The 20,486-nt window shown below is 34.7% G+C and overlaps 1 protein-coding gene across 9 annotated transcripts in view; it reads left to right on the forward strand.

The window, feature by feature from the left end:
- The first annotated feature begins 12,536 nt into the window (after positions 1-12,536).
- The window catches only part of LOC127832355 (titin-like), a 43,182-nt gene continuing 35,232 nt past the window's right edge, over positions 12,537-20,486 (forward strand). For 7 of the 9 annotated variants that reach the window (XM_052357787.1, XM_052357788.1, XM_052357781.1 and 4 more), the window contains exon 1: positions 12,537-12,638. The gene's annotated coding sequence lies outside the window, so the exon portion shown is untranslated. Of the gene's footprint in view, positions 12,639-17,796; positions 18,052-18,148; positions 18,203-20,486 lie in introns of those variants that run through there. The other 2 variants (XM_052357782.1, XM_052357783.1) reach the window with 2 other exon arrangements.

Raw genomic sequence — 20,486 nt, forward strand, 5'->3', positions numbered from 1 at the left:
CAGTCTCCTCCCATACCAGGATGTATTACTATTGTTTATTAGGCATGCTTATGCCATAGTGATCACGTATATTGACTCAATCCACTGAAGGCAGTCTCCTCCCATACCAGGATGTATTACTATTGTTAATAAGGCATGCTTATGCCATAGTGATCACGTATATTGACTCAATCCACTGAAGGCAGTCTCCTCCCATACCAGGATGTGTTACAGCCTTTCTCGTTTGATATTTATATACAGATTAACAACACAGGGAACTTTCATACCTTGTTGCATTTAAATTGCTTGAAAACAATAACTCACATGTAATGTTACGAAAACGATAGCACTTTAATACTGGTAGTCATTTTCTTGCGGAATTTAGTACATTGATTATTGAGAATTTATTACAATTGATCTTATTACTTGTTATTTGATAGAGAACATTTCTTAAAAAATGAACGAGTCCACATTTTGGCCAAAATTGCCAATCGAAACCGCTATCCAGATCATATCTGAATATCACATAGGGATATCTGCATACTAATTCTGGTATCTGATGACATCCTTTCTCATACTTGAAAATATTTAAGATTGCTAGATTTCAACTGTTTAGAGCTTTTTGCATGTATGTGTAAATCATTATTTTCATTAAACAACATTATTCTATTAACAAAAACAATAGCATAATATTAAATTCAGAAGTTTATTTTGCACCTAGTGGCATGTTTCAAATCTGATCTATTTAAATATTGTTCTATCCATAATTTATACACGAGTGAAGGTCATTAATACATTATTCAACAAAGTCGAATTATAGTACATGCACTTATGTTTGTTCCATTGACATTTAAAATGAACTATTTTTGTAAGCAGCTGTTAAAGGGACTTGTTCACAGATTTTGGCTTTTTTTTTTAATGTGTCATCAAATAATTTAAATTGATAAATGTAAACATCATCATCATCAGCGTTCACTTGACTGGTTTTGCCATTTGGGGGGAAATGAGGGACCATGATACAGAAATCCTCCTCCAGTCAGGTCTGTTGTGTGCTGTTGTGAGTAATGCATCCATGAAAATGGATGTCCACTCTTTGCCATTTCGGGGGAAATGAGGGACCATGATACAGAAATCCTCCTCCAGTCCGGTCTGTTGTGTGCTGCTGAGAGTAATGCATCCATGAAAATGGATGTACACTCTTTTACATTGTCCATTCAGCTTTCTTGTGATGGCCTCAATGTCAACCTCCGTCTAGTGTGCCCTGTGGAACAGTCGAACCAAGCCAGCTTTCCAGTCGCCAGTAGGGGCTCTTGTTGACCAACAAGTGTTGCAGTCATGTTCCGGTCAACCTCCCTCTAGTGTGCCCTGGAGAACAGTCAAACCAAGCCAGCTTTCCAGTCGCCAGTAGGAGCTCTTGTTGACCAACAAGTGTTGCAGTCATGTTCCGGTCAACCTCCCTCTAGTGTGCCCTGTAGAACAGTCAAACCAAGCCAGCTTTCCAGTCGCCAGTAGGGGCTCTTGTTGACCAACAAGTGTTGCAGTCATGTTCCGGACGTACTCGTTAGTTTTGTGCTCTGTGTAAGCAGTCTTCGGAGACATTTATGTTCAAATGCCTCTATCCTGCATTCTGTGTCCGGGTGAAGCTCCCAGGTGTGGCAGCCGTAGAGTTGGATGGACCAGCAAGTGTTGAAGTCATGTTCTGGACGTACTCGTTGGTCTTGTGCTCTGTGTAGGAGATGCAGGGCATCCAGGTCTGACAGCCGTAGAGTAGAATGGAGACTATGAGGGTCTTGTAAAAATGTGAATATCGGAAATAAAGAGCTCAAGTATTAAACAAGAATAAAATTAAAGAAAGAAAAAGTTATCCAAACCTGGACTCTAACCACAGACAAGGTCAAAGTACAACGCTTAAACCACTCGGCCATCCATGCTAATAAAGTTCGACATGTATTATATACTTTTTATACGCAATCCAAATTAGTTTCACAAAATATAACAATAACAACAGAATACTCAAAATTATTCAATAGTTTTGCGTTTGTTACGCTTCAGGTTTTTAAATGGTCATTATAAGATGCATAAAATGGATATTTTAGAGCTTGGTAAATGTTCGTTATTATTGTTTCCTTGCAAAAAAACTTACAACAAAAATTTGAAAATCTGAAACAATTTTTGTCAATCTTGTCAGTTAACCAAACGGTGAACAGGTCCCTTTAAATAGCATTCATGTTTTCTTTTGACAATTATACCAATTAATTTATGTTATTTAAATGTATAATATGCTATAGAATCTGTGTAATCTGATAATAAAATGTAAATGATAATAAGAAAAGTTACCCTAAACAAACATATTTACTCAATAACCTTATGATTGTGTCACTGCAGATTTCAGCTTGTTAGTCCCCTACCGGTTTCACCGGAGGGGACTTATGGTTTGCGCTCCGTCTGTCTGTCCGTCACACTTTTCTGGATCCTGCGATAACTTTAAAAGTTCTTCAAATTTTTTCATGAAACATGGATAGATGGCAATATGGACATTATGCACGTCATTTCATTTGGTTTCTACGTTAAAAATTCTGGTTGCTATGGTAACAAATAGACTAGAAATGCTGCTGAAAATGATGGTTTTCTGGATCCTGCGATTACTTTTAAAGTTCTTAATATTTTTTCATGAAACTTGTAATATGGATAGATGGCAATATGGACATTATGCACGTCATTTCATTTTGTTCCTACGTCAAAAATTATGGTTGCTATGGCAACAAATATATATAAACAAGAAACCGTCGGAGACGGGTGATGCTCCCCAAAGTTTTTTTTGTCACAATATTGCACTATATATTCAGATAAAAAAAAAATGCTTGAGGGCACAGTAGATGGGGGGACAAGTATTTTTTTATAGACAATTTCAATGGGCCATAACATGTGAAAAAGCATCCGACAAGAACCCGCTGATAATATGCACATCTCCTCTTGGTAGTAAAGCTTCCCATAAAGTTTCATTGAATTCCGGTCATAAGTTGCTGAGAAATAGCCCGGACAAGAATTGCACTATATGTACAGTTAATGGAAAATTTCAAAAATTTTAAAGGTCCATAACTCTGTGAAAAATCATCCGACCAAAACCCGGCGCCAACCCGCTGATAATATGCACATCTCCTCTTGGTAGTGAAGCTTCCCATAAAGTTTCATTTAATTCCGGTCATTAGTTGCTGAGAAATAGCCCGGACAAAAATTGCACTATATGTACAGTTAATGGAAAATTTCAAAGGGCCATAACTCTGTGGAAAAAAATCCGACCAGAACCCGCTGATAATTTGCACATCTTCTCTTGGTAGTGAAGCTTCCCATAAAGTTTCATTGAATTCCGGTCATTAGTTGCTGAGAAATAGCGCGGACAAGAATTGCACTATATGTACAGTTAATGGACAATTTCAAAGGGCCATAACTCTGTGAAAAATCATCCGACCAGAACCCGCTGATAATATGCACATCTCCTCTTGGTAGTGAAGCTTCCCATAAAGTTTCATTGAATTCCGGTCATTAGTTGCTGAGAAAAAGCCCGGACAAAAATTTTGCACAGACGGACAGACAAAGCGGCGACTATATGCTCCCAATAATACTTTAGATATTACATGCATTTCATGCTCTTTTAATCTCAATAAGAAGTGCAATATAAGAGCAGTATGGTCAACATCATGTACGCCTGTACATACATAGACTAAACTTCCTGATGTTTGTTGGATTGAACAATTGTGATGAAGATTGGTTTTTTTGTGACTGTCGGACAGATCACCGACTTGATAAGGTGTCCCAACTTATAAATTTACGTTCAGGGACCTTTACATTTTGGGATCCTGTTTTCAAACATATTTTGACAAGAAAGGCGTTGTGCATAAACCTCATGGCTTGGCATGAGATAGAATGAAATTAGACATCTGACATTTAGAACAATTAAAAAATAAGCATATTCAACACGAATTTACAAATGAACACAATATGACAATCTTCTACACGTGTATTTGAGCACCACACTTGTATCATGCTCCGTTTATAAAATGGGTCAGTGACTTAGGTGTCCTATCATCTGAGTTGTGTTTGCAGTGTATTTAGGAATTTTTCATAGGCAAAATAAAACATCAATTAAACTGAATCTATTTTGCACAGAAACATTACCTACCTCCCACCACGGAGTGTATATTGATAGGAGATGTATCGAGTATTTGACCCTTACTGTAGTAAATTCAATCTTATGCAAAAACTATTCATCCGATTTCATTGATTTATACGTTATCTTGTTGCTTATTAATTCCTCTTTCAAAAAAAAAATATACTTTTAGTATATTCCCGTTGTTATTAATGGATTTATAGCGAGTTAAACACAAGAAATACACATTTTATGTTTTACCACCGTGCGTTTTATCGTGTTGTGGCTATCGATCTTTTACAATTAGCGTACAGCGAAGCGCCGAGGTTATACATTTTGATGTACCCACTCACGTCTTTTGTTAAATTATAGTTTCATTTCTCGGCCGATTTTGACAAATTATATATCATTAGAAAGCTTACGTTACGTAGTAAACAGATATATAAATATATATTAAGTTTTTCTTCTGATTTCGATAGCCCGGCGAGTTATAACTTTAACTTTTGCAAATATCATACCGTTTTGGAGTTTTAGAATCTAGATTTACGGTTGACATGTTCGTACTTAATACCAATTTGTAGCGTTTATATTTGGAGTTCAGTTTTAAGAATTACATCTTACCTAGGAGAATAGAATTCTGTATACGATAGAAAAAAAATGGTTTAATAACGAAAGTAATTAAGGAATGAAGGCGGAAGAAAGTAGCGCGCGCTCCTAACGCACTAAACTGATGCTAAGGTCTTGGCGATTATGCTTTTGTTTAGAAACCGGCCATTGAATTTCCTTTGCCATATTATTATATTTTTAATGTAATATATTGTAGTATTTTGTTCACGAAACATATCAATAAAGCTTATTATAAATGAATCTTAATAAATTAACGATTTCAGCTCTTGTTTATAACACAGAAAGGGTGTTAAATTTATGATGAAACATGTCTCCATGTCTTCTCGTGGTATTAGTGGTCATTTCTTGGAGTAATGTAACGCCAAATACTCAATTTTGCGTTTATAAGATATGTAGCGTATTGAAAACATTTATAGTCATCTGCCCATACAGATTGCCATAAACTAAATACTGTATAGATGTCAGCCGGCTTAATCATAATAATTATAAGTGCTTAATACCTATAAATGTACATTTTAAACATTTTAAAAATCTAATACTTAATATTAAACGTAATTAGCGGGTACCGGTAAAAAACTCCGTCATTTCGTAGTCCTATAAAGAGTGTATGGTAGTGTACGGAACAACATGATTAAAAACAGCATTCTCATTGGACCACAACGGGGTTAAATAATCTTTTCGAAAAATACAAATGATACAGAGTTATAATTTAGATTTCTATATATTTATAATTTTGATAACTTATAAAGATATTTCAATATACATGCATAGACAGTTGACCGTGATTTGCAAGAATCTTTAAATAATTTTTATTAATTGATAATTTATGGTTAATAACCTTTCATATAAGTTAACATAATTACCTTTTTGATAATAAACAACAAACGATGAATGTTTTGACACCCATTATATTTTAAGTGTGCAAAGCCGAAAAATATCAAGAGGGTCCGCTATATACGCTTTTTCATCATAAAATTAACACCCTTTCTGTGTTATAATCAAGAGCTGAAATCGTTAATTTATTAAGCTTCATTAATACTTAGGTTTATTGATATGTCTCTAGAACAAAATATTTCAATAATCATGGCAAAGGAAATTCAATGGCCGGTATTTAAACAAAAGCATAATCGCCAAGACCTTAGCATCAGTTCGGTTCGTTAGGACCGCGCGCTACTTTCTTCCGCCTTCATTCCTTACTTGCTTTCATTTTTTAACCATTTTTTATCTCTATCATATACAGAATTCTATTCTCCTAAGCAAGATGTTATTTTTAAAACTGAACTCCAAATATAAACGCTACAAATCGGTATAAAGTACGAACATGTCAACCGTAAATCTAGATTCTAAAACTCCAAAACGGTTTGATATTTGCAAAAGTTAAAGTTATAACGCGCCGAGCTGCCGAAATCAGAAGAAAAACTTAATATATATTTATATATATGAAAACTACGTTACGTAAGCTTTCTAATGATATATAATTCGTCAAAATCGGCCTAGAAATGAAACTATAATTTAACAAAATACGTGAGTGGGTACATCAAATGTATAACCTCAGCGCTTCGATAAAAGATCGATAGTTACGACACGGTCACGTGACTTAGACACAACAAGATATTTGGCGTAACGGTCCCGTTTCTTATCCGTGTAATCTAGAGTCCGTGCTCCCACTATTTCATCCACCTTTTCATTTGCAATATTGGTCATAATCCAAAATTATCTTTATCCACCTAAATTTTGCTGTTAAACTTAATTGATATGACGCCTTATCAGCGATCGCTCCGCCCACTTAATCACGTGGCTCAGCGGGAAGAAAACCTAGACAAGCTAACACCAAAATGGCTTCTTTGCCTATAGACTGCATATAGATTTACGCGATATTCCGGATGATTTTATGGACTTGTTTAACACCATATTACACGTGTAAAGGGGTTGATGCCATTTAGTTATTCTGCAAATGCAAAAAATATACGATTAAAGAGAACATCAGCTATTTTTAACGGGTAAATCGGTACATTAAACACGCTCTCAAACGCTTGCGCGCTTTCCGAAATCGAACCCGTTATTACGTGTAATGGTGGTATTTGCAATAAATTAACACTTCACCGGTATTTACCCGTGTTATTAACAAAATTATTACCGAAACATCCCCCCCCCCTACCCGGGTATTTGACACGAAATAGCGCTTTATCACTGGGAATTCAGTGAAGTTTTACGCGCTTTCTGACGCCGGGTGGGTACCTCAATCCCACATGTTATTGCGTATTAAAGTGATATTAAACATATTAAACATTGCTTATGGGACATTTATCAATCACTATAATTTAAAGCGCAAAAACAACACAGTAAGTTTGGACATTGTCTGATATAAAATTAGAGTTGTACGAAATGGAATACGGTCAGGCTATTATAAATTAATAAGGCTACCAATATCAGACGCTCGCGCAGGTACCGACTTCGCCGAAGTTACCGCATTTATTGGTTAACTAATATCAGTAATAATAACTCTTTTACAATAGCATTTATCGATACGTCTTTATTAAAATAATAACAAAATGGTTTTCACTTGTTTCTGACACACACAGAAACGCGATTTTTAACGGGGATTTCGTTAAGTTTCACAAATTGGGTACCAAAATTCTCAATTATTACTTAATAATGCTTAGTTATTGCTTATATGACATTTCAAGTTTGTGAAATAAATTAATGTTCTATAAAGGGGATCTCGGTAATTCTTGAAGCTTCCACTCGCTCTTGTCAAGACCGCATTTCCGCGTTGGAAATGGTATAAATTTAATTCATCTAACTCATCTTTCTGGATACCAAATGGCAGAGTTGCATTAACCCTTTTTACACCGTTTTTGCCATATTTCATTTCCGTTGTTTAATCCGAACAAAATAAACGAAACTCGTTTAAAAATGAGATCTACTGTAGGCATTCGAGCTCCTAGTGTGGAATAAAAGCGTTTATTGGTGACACCACATGACTGCAAATGTGTAGATACCGTTAATAAGATAATATATCACATGTCACCTTCAAATAACATGTATGATGTCAATTAAGTGCATTACTATCAGAGTAATAAAACACAGCATGAATTGGGCTTCATGCTGGGTTTCAGTTCTCGTAAAGTACACATGTCTATGATACGGTTAAGCGATATACCCGATGATTTTGGTGAACATTTTTTGCCGTATAGATGCTCTCTACGTCAACGAATTCAAGGAAGAAAATTCGCTAATGAGTCGTACATTGACTCTGTCCGAATTTTTAGTGGAAATAACGATGAAATCGACGTCAAATCCCGTATTTTCAGAAGTCAACGAAATGGAGAGGATCCCCATACCGTGAATTTCTCGAAATAAATTCAATGTCACCAACTAATCTGTCAGGATATCGATTGTCCGAGTTACATAATCCCCATTGACACCGTTTAACCATTTTTAATCGGTTTTTTTTTAGAAGAGGAAAACAAAAGAAACTCGTTGGAATAAAAGTGAACCTTAACATGTAGCTTGTCTAGAAAATGGCGGACAGGTCGTTGCTAACGAGTGCGCCCGATTAATCGATCGCTGATTGGTGGATCAATTCTAGTGGGCGGAGCGATCATAGATTAGGCGTCATGTCAATTTAGTATATGTTATTAAAGTTGGGTTAAAGAGGATGCTATAGTTTTAAATTAATGCAAGTGAAACCCATTAACATATCTATTCAACACTTAATAAGACAGCTTTACCGATATATCACGATATCATCTTTGTCGTGAAGCTGATGGAATAAAAATAATGGAAAAAGTGCAGAAATATCCATTTATAAATTTGATTGAGCTATGTATACTACTAGCATATTGGCGTTGGTTTTCCGTGATCTGGTACAACGCACATGCCATCCTTTGTTAGAATACAAGCATTTTACAATAGGACTATTACTTTTATGCACAGCTTAATACGGGTATGACTAGATACCGAAAACAGTAATGTTTTCGCGAAAACAGTATGATGTACCGAAAACAGTTAGATTTCACACCTTTACATCGTGATAGAAGCGATAAACTTTGATTTTAATGAATGTTTACTCCAGCACGCATTTAAATGATGCTTTATATTAATTATTTATTTTTTACGAAAAGCATTATATTGCTGTTTTTTAATGGAAGCATTTTTTATCAATACGAAGACATATACCGAAAACAGTACATTTACCGAAAACAGTTAGATTTCCCACCTTTACATCGTGATATTTCCGTTAAATCACGATTTTAATATATGATTACTTCATTAAGCATTGAAGCGAAGATTCAAATATGTCTAAGACGTACGGTACATGTAATAAAGTCAATGGTAATATAACAGAATACATCATCAAAATATATATTTTATTATTTAACACATTTTAAATATTGGTATTTCTGGTAGACAAAATTAAATTAAAAACGAACATAAATGTTTTACATAAAGACAATCTTAAAATAAATAACATTTCATAATAAGATGCATAATATGACGTTCGGTATCGGACCGTGTTTAAAAGTTTAAAACATGTGCAGATCGCAAACGACAATTAAGACAACAGCTTTAAAGTCACAAGCCTATAAATAATCACAGGGGAATAATAATACCGCTAAGTATTCGGTTACCGTAATTACCCTATGTTTTCGGACACTTAAAAAGAATTGTTTTTTTTCTTGTCCGAAAACTAAGATACGAAAAATATTCACAAAATACATGTGTCCGAAAACTTAGAGTCGAAAATTTCAGTGTCCGAAAATAGCGTCAATTGTATCAACGACTACCGGTAATAGCACGCGCTTGTAAAATACCATGCCATATAGTATAACTTACAGTTCTATATGTTTGCATGGCATTTAAATAATTTTAAATGCTTAATTTGACAGAAAGTTACTTCAAGGTTGTACTTTGACCAACGAGTTCGAAGATGCTCATGCGATGTACGAATACTCGCCAGTAATATGAATCCGTAATTAACGCAATGAAAAAAGCAAACTACGAAAGTTTAACACCTTCCATTGTTCGTAAAACATGCAATATGGTGCATCACACTTTAAAGCGTTTATAGTATTTGTCACAGTTATTTTACTGAAAAGGGGTAGTACCATTGCGGTGAAAATTGAACTGTTAATCGGCACTACCTCTGGTAATTGTCATAACGCTTATGCTATCTGGTGAAACCATTTTTAATACCGGTTTACAAGGTTATTAACACAATAACACAAATGTAATGGTCCGTTGCCCTCTGGCATGCACCTGCCATGTTTTATGTTGTTAATCTGGTTGTAAAACCCCATGACCGAAGTGTCATTAGATATCGAAAACAGGACCAAAATTTGGTAAAATAGCGCTGTAAAATATACCGTCTGAAAACGTAGAGACATTAATTATGGACGAAAACTCGTGTGTCCGAAAATTAAGAGTCACGAAAAATAATTATTTTTGCTAAAAAAGGGGTGTCCGAAAACTTAGAGTATCCGAAAACATAGAGTAATTACGGTAATACCTTTTTGTGATTCTTACTTTTCGGACAGTACATTTTAAAGCGCTATTTTACCAGATTTCTACCCCATTTTCGGGATCCAGACATAAGCCCCCCAGGACAAAACCCCCCCCAATGAAAAAATGAACATTTGGACAATTGCCCCCCAGAAGAAATGACAGGTAGGATATAAGCCCCCCAGTGCTTATTTTGCATCTGGACATTTGCCCCCCAGTGCTTATTTTAGAAGTGGACATTTGCCCCCCAGTGCTTAATTTTAAACGACATTACTCGATTGAGCAGATACTCATGTCCAATTATCACCACCTTTTAATCCTTTTGATTTATTAAATACAGAAGCCTTTAATTTTCATTAACAAGTATATGATCAAAGCCACATGTAACACCTTTAACAAGCTGATAATCCTTTTGATTGATTAATTAAAAAACAATTCAAATTCTTTAAGATGTTTGTTTTACCTAAGATTAGGCAATTAAAGTGAGTTTCTGGACCTTTTTTATTTCGAATTATAATGATCCAAGTTTCTATGATTATATATTTATGAGATATGAAATAATACTGAATCCAAATACAGAGATATACTAGTCTAATGGAAACAACATATGATATTAGCACTGGGGGGCAAATGTCCACTCCTAAAATAAGCACTGGGGGGCAAATATCCAGATGCAAAATAAGCACTGGGGGGCTTATATCCTACCTGTTATTACTACTGGGGGACAATTGTCCAAATGTTCATTTTTTCATTGGGGGGGGGGGTTGTCCTGGGGGGCTTATGTCCTACAATCTGACACTTATCTGGTGTCACTTCGATCAATCATTTTTATGACCGGATTAAGGTAATAAAACTTTGCAGATAAATCCCTTAGGGCGATGGCCCATTACATTTGGTTTAAAAACCACGTATACCGGTATTAAACAATGGTTTCACGCCTGACAGATAACTGTGACAAATACTTTACACTCCAAAAAACGTAATGCACCCCTATATTTATACAAACAGTTGAAGGCGTTTGACAACGACTGACGAACAAAATCATAGGTTGCATATTTTGTTTATTTTAAAGTAACTTTCTGTACTGTACAAGAATAAATGATGTGAAATTATTTCTAGTAAAATGGAAATAAATTAAAAAGTAAATATAAAATGTAAAAGTCACAGAATATTGTTCTCAACTATTCATTACATGATGCTAGTTATAGAAAAGTTGTACAAAAAAATTTGGCTAAAAAATAAACACGTTAAGTTTTGTTCAATGCTTTTTCAGTTGTTTTTTATACAACTTGAATTGACCGTTTATTTTCTTGTAATAATTATTTTAAAGCAATCTCATTATAAATTATAATTTATTAATGATTATAGTTATAATTATATACACATAAAACATGCATATTTTTGCCCATATTGCTGATCTATAGATACGGTCATCTGGATTATACGGCGTGGTATTTTACATGCACGTGATATTGGTCGTTAATACAATGAACGTTCGAATCCGATCGTCACCCATTTGCTATGCTGGTTTTGGTTTCTTGAAATAATAAACTTCATTACAAATGAATAAAATAGTATTGATTATGTATTGTCGATATCTATTTCTTACTAACATGTTGAATACATACTGTTTTCGTATATTTGTTCAATGTTTTTGGGCGTACATTTTACTGTTTTCGTATTAAAAAACCCACAGAATGTGGATTTTTTTAAATTAAAATAAATTTTATTAAAAAGTTTTAAGATATATGTTGAAATATCTTTAAACTACTATTCTTTTTTAAACCAGGCATAGGAAAAAGCGCTGTTTTCGTCTTAAAATTCACTGTTTTCATATAATAAAACACTGTTTTCGGTACATGTTACTGTTTTCGCGTAAACAGTACTGTTTTCGGTATCTAGTCATACCGGCTTAATACTGGGCAATCTAGCTCAGTTGGTAGACGTTTTCATGTTTGATCTCTAGCCTGGCCACGTAACTGATGTGGGGATTTAAATTGAATTTCCTACTACAGCCACCCCCCCCCCCCCCCTTTATTCAAGTAGCTCAGTTGACGGGTACATGCATGTGCAATAGAACTAGTTACCAGTTAACACAGGAAGCATGTGTTTGTTAACTGACTGCCGAGTTTTGACTCAAATACTGAGACAAATCAAACTGTTCCCCATATATGCTTTGTGTTAAATGTGTAGCTTTCATGAAAGGAATTTAACCATTTTGACGTAAACCGCTTTGTTGTGTGACCTATAAAATAATATTTAAAATTACAACGTTGATATTTATTGCAACGCATTGTTTAGCCAATCAAATTGAAGCAACAACAACACCGTGGGAAATACGAAAACACAAATTTCGCTGTCAAAGATTCTTGGTCTCTTTGTAAGTAACAAAGAACCAATAAAATTACAAACAAATTGATCGACTACAAAATCGTATCGAACGTTTAATTGAAACAGGGACTTTCGTTCTAAAGCGTTTTGCCCGATTCGAAGGTTTACAACCAACTCGTCCCCAAGTCAACTCGTCCCCATTTTGGTCAACTCGTCCCATGGTCAACTCGTACCTTATTCAAACTATTCATCTGGCAATGAGCTCGAGACACGTAATTTACAAACAAATAAATAAGAAATACATCAATAAAGTTTTACATACTAGCATTTTTATTTCACAACTTTTACAAATAACAAAGTTTTACACCATGGACACAATGAAACATCTGTTTAGTTAAAAACAGCATTTAAAAAAAAACTTATACAAATAATCCTTCTGGAATGAAGTCAACTTGTATCTAAAATCGAAAATCATTTAACTAGCAATTAACTTAGTTGCAATTATCCAACTCACAGCTATTGACCCTCCGGGTTGCTGGGAGTTGCAACTGCTAACAGCATTTTCCATGTCAAGTCCCCGCTCACAATCCGGGCGGCAGTATAATCCGAAATATTAGCCACATACTGTTTTCTGGCATAAATAAACACAAATAGATCGTACATATATACATAATGCGCAAATTAATACAACTAACATTATGTAATGCTCGCATAATATTGATATTAATCCAAAGTTTCAAACACGTCAACTGTTCATTTAAATGTATATGTTTTTGCAATTGACAAAGCCGATTAATTCAGAATTCGAAAATAATCTACAGACTATCTCCGGAATCCTTGGCTAGATAGATCTCGTGTCTAATCTACCAATCGTCATATACCTGCTATCTCCGGATCATACGTAAGATAGATTGAATCGTCAATTCAAAACTTGGGCTTAAATTCAGTTTGATAATGGTTTTTGAATCAAGTTTTTGTTTTGAGTATTTCTCCACAATTCACTCGCAAATTGATATCAGTAATAACAGGTATTGCGTTTGGAACAATGTTTTCGCTGGATTTAACTCGATTTTATAGACATACGTGAGACATAATTTTTTACATTAAAAATGGGTTAACAAGAAGAACTCTGAGCTGTACGTATGTATTTATTAAAGCTCCGAGCATTCAAGAAGAACTAGCAATGAACTTAAATTGAATCATAATAGGCAATTAATTAACATATGCAGTATATTATACCTTTCAAACCATTATTTTCCTTTGTTAAACATGCTTATCAAAGTAACACTGATTAATTAAAATACCACTTAACTTTGATTGAATAATGTCAGGCAATTAATTATCGTACGCTTTAAATAACACCCAGGGGTCTCGATCTCCAATTTTTGAAGCCGAAATTCGGCCCTATTCCTCCTGTGAAAACATATATATTTTCCTCCCAGTTAAGACAAAAATTCCTCCAGAGAGTGATAAAAACCATACACAGACTTTTGTGTAATTTGAGATTCAGTTTTTTCAGTCATGAACTGTTTTGATAAATAAAAGCTAAATTTTATAATGACATATAACTTACATGTGCTGATATAACTAGAAAAAATATATATAATTGATTCAATTAAAAATAATGTTTGGGAATGTCTAAAGACAAACGACGCTTAAATTCACCCACCTGAGGGTACAGGTACTCTTCCCCGAAAGGAGAGAGACCCCAGGCCCAGACACTTTTCACACCCTCAAAAACGAATAACCTGTGAAAGATACCGACCACAAGTGACAATTTTCATCAACCCTTTCCCTGCTTAATACATATCCGCAACAGACAACTTGCCTATGAATGAGATGTTCATTCTGACAACCGTATGCTTAGTAGGGCTGTAATGATACATTCGAATAATCGAATTACTCGAATACAGCTGTGGACGAATCGTATTTGTTATTCGCCACCTCCAGAACCGAATATTTGACAAATACAAACAACGTGGTTTCGAGTTTGAAAGTTAAATCATCTTATCTTACCTTACAAATGAAGGTTCATTCATTAAACCCCTATATTTAAATGTTCTTCTTCTTCCGGCGTTTTTCATCATGTTTACCCCACCCACTATGTAACACAGTAAGATTATCAACAAAAATGGCGGGCACCGGTTGAATATTTACGACATTGAATTAAAAATCTTTCGATGGTTGTTTAATATTTATTTAGGTAAATACGAGTGATTTGATGCTCAAACATACACACAAAGGATTAGCAGATGGAATTTCTTTTTTGTTTATCTTTACGACAATGATTGTGCAACTTATCAACAAACATGGAGCCTTGCAAAGGGAATGCAATTGATATTGTTGACCCGCCTGCCAAATACACGTCGTTTGTCTGGCGCTACTTTGGTTGCCTTAATTGTTTTACTCGAGGATTTTATTGGTACTAGTCATGTTTTCAAAACTGTGTTCAAAGTTAAAGCAGTTCTAGTCAGTGTTTTGTTATTTCAAAGTGTTATATTTCATATTTTCAGTATGCTATGATACTCAATTAATCAACTTGACAAATACTCATAGTTTCATACTACTGTACATAATGTCATGTCAAGTTGTCAGTATTACTTTTGTTCATTGAAATTCATATGCGCGAATAAATATTCGTATTCGCCACCCTGTATTTGTGATGCGTATCGTATTCGTCACCTAGTGTATTCGTGACAGCCCTAATGCTTAGATAATTCAAGGGAAAAAACATTTAGAGAAAATTAGACATCATCTCTATGATTTAGACTTATAAACTGACCATTCTACACCTACTTCTGTATATTTCTGTATGTCGGGTACAAGTTGACCAAAAAACAGGGACGAGTTGACCAAAATGAGTACGAGTTGACCACGGGACGAGTTGACTTGGGGACGATTTTACTGGTACCCAATTTAAACAACTGTTCTTGAAATTTTATGATATGAACCTTTCAAAATGTTTATGGAGGTTGCGTCAAGTTGCGCTTTTGTGCCACTGATAATTTTGTAAAGTGGTAGTGGTTTCGTCCAAGTAGCAGTATATTGAATGCACCATGTAAATATGTATTATATATATTTTATTCAGGGGTCTCACTAGAATTTTAAAACAGGAGTACTTGGGCTCCTTACTTGGCAAAAGTAGGAGTCCAAAAGGAAAAAGTAGGGGTCCCAATGAATATTGCACACATCTTCAAATTTTCAGCAAAAATCCATTTAAATAAAGAATGAATATAAAATAATAAATAATGTAATAAATGTGGGTTCAATATTAAAACCCCCAAGTTCAAAATGTACATTAGGAATCCCACTCATTATGTTCTCTTTATTGTTACTTGAATAAAATATCATGTAGAACAAAATAAAATAACTCTTTTAAGGCAAGTGTGCATAAAAGTGCTTAATATATTTTCATACATACCCCACTTGTATACGTTTTCTTTTTTTTGTAAACAAGACATTATCATGACCCCGCAATATTATAATATTTCCATTTGAAACAACAATAAAACCAGTTAAATACAAAAGTCTTTGACAATCACAACAGTGTTACCAGATGACATCAATTAAACCTATGCCTGAACAATACTTCAAGTTGTGAATGGTGTTGGCAGACATCAAAGGTCTTTGAGGGGCAAGTTTCTAGGAAGTTAAAACTGTACATTAATTTTGTAACACATCAGCATGTGGATATTTCAAACAGCATTAATCAATACTACATTACTGGAAGCATGCTCATACTGTCAGATAAAGCATCAGGGCTTAGCTCCCTAGAGGATGGGATGTGGGAAAACTATCAGACAATTTAGAAACATTACTGCACTTAATTAATTAAATTTTAAACAGGTGTGAGGAAATAAATTGTGTTGGCTTGAGTTTAAATAGGAGGTTGCTTCACAGGTTTTGTTTGTTAATGGATTGACTTGAAGATCCCAGTTATTCAAAAACATGCGTCCTGGTGACTCAATTGGTTTCAAAAAGGCCTCATTTTTAAAATTAATGCTTCAAATACGCTTGATTAAGCGTTTCCGAGAGCTCTGTTATTGCTAATGAATTGTTTGCAACTTGCTAATTAATCATTTGAATGCCATTAAAGGCACATGTCACTAATTAATTGGTTGCAAGTCACTAATTATCCTTTATATCCCTTGTCAGGCTTTTCCCCAGGCGATTTTAGCACAGGGGCCCCAGGGTGCCTGGAAGTCAAATCCATTTTGCTGCGGCGCTTGTTGTTCAGATCATCTCGTGGCAACGCTTGAACTTCCACAAGCATGCTCTGATCCGAATATTGTCTGCATTTGGCCAACGACCAATCAAAACACGAACTCGCTTATAAGATGTGTGAACAAAGGTATCTGGACAAACGGCAGTGCTCCAGCTAGCAATAAATAGAGGGGCGCTGCGCCCCTCTAAAATTTGCCCACTTAAAAAGCGCCCCTCTATTTTTCTGTCAAATGCCCTTTTCATCTCTAAATTCCTGCTTTCAGGCCGCCAGAAACATGACATGAATACACAGACTGCCTGGGGTGTATTAAGTTTACACATTGTGAACAAACACCCCAAGGCCATGGTTTGTTATCAGATCACTAATTAGCCTTTTGTTGCAGACAATAGTAACATGCTGTGAAAGAGTATCTCTAAGGTCACGCTTGGTTACAATACACTAAATGATCGCTTCATGTAGGGCTGTACTCTCTAAAAAAATATCATAGTTGACAGGAAGGCATGTTTTACACTTTTTACCATTATTCAGGTGTTATCTTGCGGAGATAATGGTAGGGCATGAATAGGTGTTCACTACTGAATCCCTGAAATATGATACACTTGAAGACTATAGTAAACCATTGCACTAGAAAAGGTTACATTCCACTAAGAAACGGCCGAAAAAAAAAGTTGCAAAAACAGTCGATTTTGATTTGTGTCAAGTTCTTTCTTGCATTGTACATGACATATCTTTTTTATTGCATAAATCGATTCCGCTTAGAATGGCCTTTAAGAAAAGGTATGGTTATGGGGGTCTCTATGTGCAAAATGTTGCATTTATTTTCGCTCAAAGTTGTCGCTTTTACATTGAATTATATAGGGAAACTATTTGGTGTATTATGACCTTAGGCACAATCACACTCAAATGAAATAAAACTCAGCACTATTGATTTTTTTAAACTTCTGAATTCTTTGGCTATATTTTTTTTGTTTGCAAAACAATAGTGATTTTTAATTCAAAATACCTATAAGCATTTGAAAATTAATCATCTTGTTTTAATGCGAATATGCGGTAAATTTTTAGTCAGAAATTACCGCATGGAAAACATATTATTTGTGTTTGGATTTTATTTCTGAACTTTAAAACACTGTCTGTCCTCAATCATGATGAATTTTAACATGAATAGGGGCAGACAGTTGTTATTTCAACAAATAAAGAACTTGTTTGGAAGGAGGATTTATCACTCTGCAAGTAAAATGTAATGTTGATATTGTCATATATTTTCGCGACCTAACAAAACTGTTAACATTGTTGACATTAGTTCAAATAACGTGTTGTGAAATAAATATATCCTATTATTAACAATAACAATGTTTCATTTTAATCTCCAGACTGGATGCTACTTCATGGTGACACTGATCATTGTTTAGACTTAAAATTTGTCAATATAGATTTTTGTTTTAATTAATATTATTATTGTGGACAAACATTGGCTCAAAGTTATTTAAAGCAACGAATTTAAGTAGTGACAGTCACAACATTTTTTTTGGACCCAGTGAAATCCCTGAATTTATTTAATTATTTCTTCATTTTCTTTTCTTCAAAAAGGCCACTGATGCTAAAAACTGGAACCTGAAAGATTAACATGCAGTTCAATGATGATAGGTGACAAAAAAACATCAAAATTACCCCACCCCCCACACCGGAAAGAAATATGATATCAACATATCTCTAATGTGTGAAGTCTGATGCTAGCCCAAGTCGGTTAGGAAATTGGCTACTAAGTTGTTTTCCTTAGCGCCAATGTAGATAGTAATATATTTATTGTAATTTCATAACATAAAATGAGGAACAGCATACAATTGGTGAAGTAATCCAATGCACTAATGTTTACAATTAATAAGTATATAGTATAACCAAAGTATATACTTAAGTATATTTATAACCAAATGCCCTATTTTCCAAAATTACGCGTGAAATGTGCCCTTTTTGGGGAAGCTCCCCTCTATTTTGAAAAGCTGGCTGGAGCACTGATTTAACGGCACCCTGACAACCCTGCATTTTCTGCACTCCAGGACAATGGCACCTTGTAAATTTGTCACATTGACAATGGCACACAATAAAATTGTCCACCAAAAAAATCTGTACCAGATTAATTTGGCGTCGCAGAACTCCTCGTAGGGCTGTTGCTGCTTTCCGGGTTAAAGGCCTTTGGCAGCTGTTGTTTTCCCAGTGGTACTGTAATACAAAACAATTGGGTGAATCGTCGTGGCGCTGTCTAATGAGTTCCATCCATCAACCACTTTTCTGCATCCCCAGAAACCTTAACCCGACTCAAAGCAAACACAATTTTGTATTGTTATCGACTGTGTATGGTGGCGAGTGTCCAGTATGAAGGAGTTGATAGTCCGCAATAGCAAATTATCAGATTTCAGCTTGAAGATAAGTTGGAAGCCAGTTGTAAGGGGTAACAAATTAATTGGGTGTTGATCGTCCAGGTGGACAATATAAGTTGGTGTCGATTCTCCACGTCGACAAATTTACATCTTCCCGTTAACGCAACACTGAACGAATGACAGATTCAAGGAAGCCGCGTTATAATGCCTTTTGCTTGTTATTTAATATTCTAATATATTACTTAAATAAATTGAGGATAAGTAATATTAATTTTTTTTTAATTCAAATGGTTTGTTTTAATAGCTCCAAATAAGTGTGAAACCGGAGGGGACTTATGGTTTGCACTCTGTCTGTCTGTCAGTCTGTCTGTCTGTCTGTCAGTCTGTCACACTTTTCTGGATCCTGCGATAACTTTAAAAGTTCTTCTTTTTTTTCATGAAACTTGAAACATGGATAGATGGTAATATGGAGATTATGCACGTCATTTCATTTTGTTCCTACGTCAAGAATTCTGGTTGCTATCGCATCAAATAAAAAAAATACTGAGAATGGTGGAGTTTCACCGGTAGGGGACTATATTGCTTAGCAATCTCTTGTTATTTATAACATGTACACAATATAAAAAAATCAACATGCTTCATTCTGTACCAATGTCCCCTCAACCTTGTCTTGCCGCCATGCCTGACCAAAATCCTGGGGAAATGCCTGCTTATTCTTATAGTATTGGTCCTCCTCATAGTATTGTTACAAAAAAAAACTCAAAAAAGTGCTGGAAAGGTAATGTATTTTCGATTTTTAGAAGTTGCAATTTAATTGATGGTTATCCATGACTATTACGACGATCAATGATGAAGTACTTTAGAATGAAAAATTTGCATTGGAATTAAAGCACACAATTAAAAACTATTAAACCATTTAAACTATAAACAAAAATGCGTCAATTTAAGATTAATATATTGCAGTACATATATTTTTAGAGAGCCAAAAAGCACCACACCACGTTTGACAAGTAAGTTTATAAAAAAAAATATTGGGAAGAGGGGGTTGTGGACCATTCCTATCGATACATGAAAATGAATAAAAATGAAATGTAAATTAATGAAATGCAGCATTTAATTCCAGAGAAAAAATATTTATTTTAATGTGGTTCGATTGATAGTTTTACACAATGCCTTTTGATACCAATACATTTAAGATAATAATTATGTTGTTTTTCTTTCCTTGTTAGTCTCACACAATGACACAAAGCGACATGTACACTCGTTTATAGAGCAAATTAGCTTATATGTGTGTGGT

Source organism: Dreissena polymorpha, chromosome 5, assembly GCF_020536995.1.
Source record: "Dreissena polymorpha isolate Duluth1 chromosome 5, UMN_Dpol_1.0, whole genome shotgun sequence".
Classification (NCBI taxonomy): domain Eukaryota; kingdom Metazoa; phylum Mollusca; class Bivalvia; order Myida; family Dreissenidae; genus Dreissena; species Dreissena polymorpha.